This window comes from Apaloderma vittatum, unplaced genomic scaffold, assembly GCF_000703405.1.
Source record: "Apaloderma vittatum isolate BGI_N311 unplaced genomic scaffold, ASM70340v1 scaffold37186, whole genome shotgun sequence".
Classification (NCBI taxonomy): Eukaryota; Metazoa; Chordata; class Aves; order Trogoniformes; family Trogonidae; genus Apaloderma; species Apaloderma vittatum.
Genome location: NW_009722919.1, coordinates 1 through 237, shown reverse-complemented (window position 1 = coordinate 237; position 237 = coordinate 1).

Genomic DNA, 237 nt, shown 5'->3' with positions numbered 1-237 from the left:
GCGCTCAACGCGCTGGGCCACCCAACCCTCTGCACGGGGAGCTTTGTAAGTGTATATATAGAGAAAAACGTTCACCTTTGGAACCAACAAACGCTCTTCTGCTGCTCTCAGGGAAACAATTTTGCCCACCATTTAGTGCCAGTGCAATATCAATGTTGGCATGATAACTCAAAATTGAAAAAAACAAAGGTTATGAGAAGGTGAACGGCAACTCGCCCCAAGCTCCGCGCCAGGACC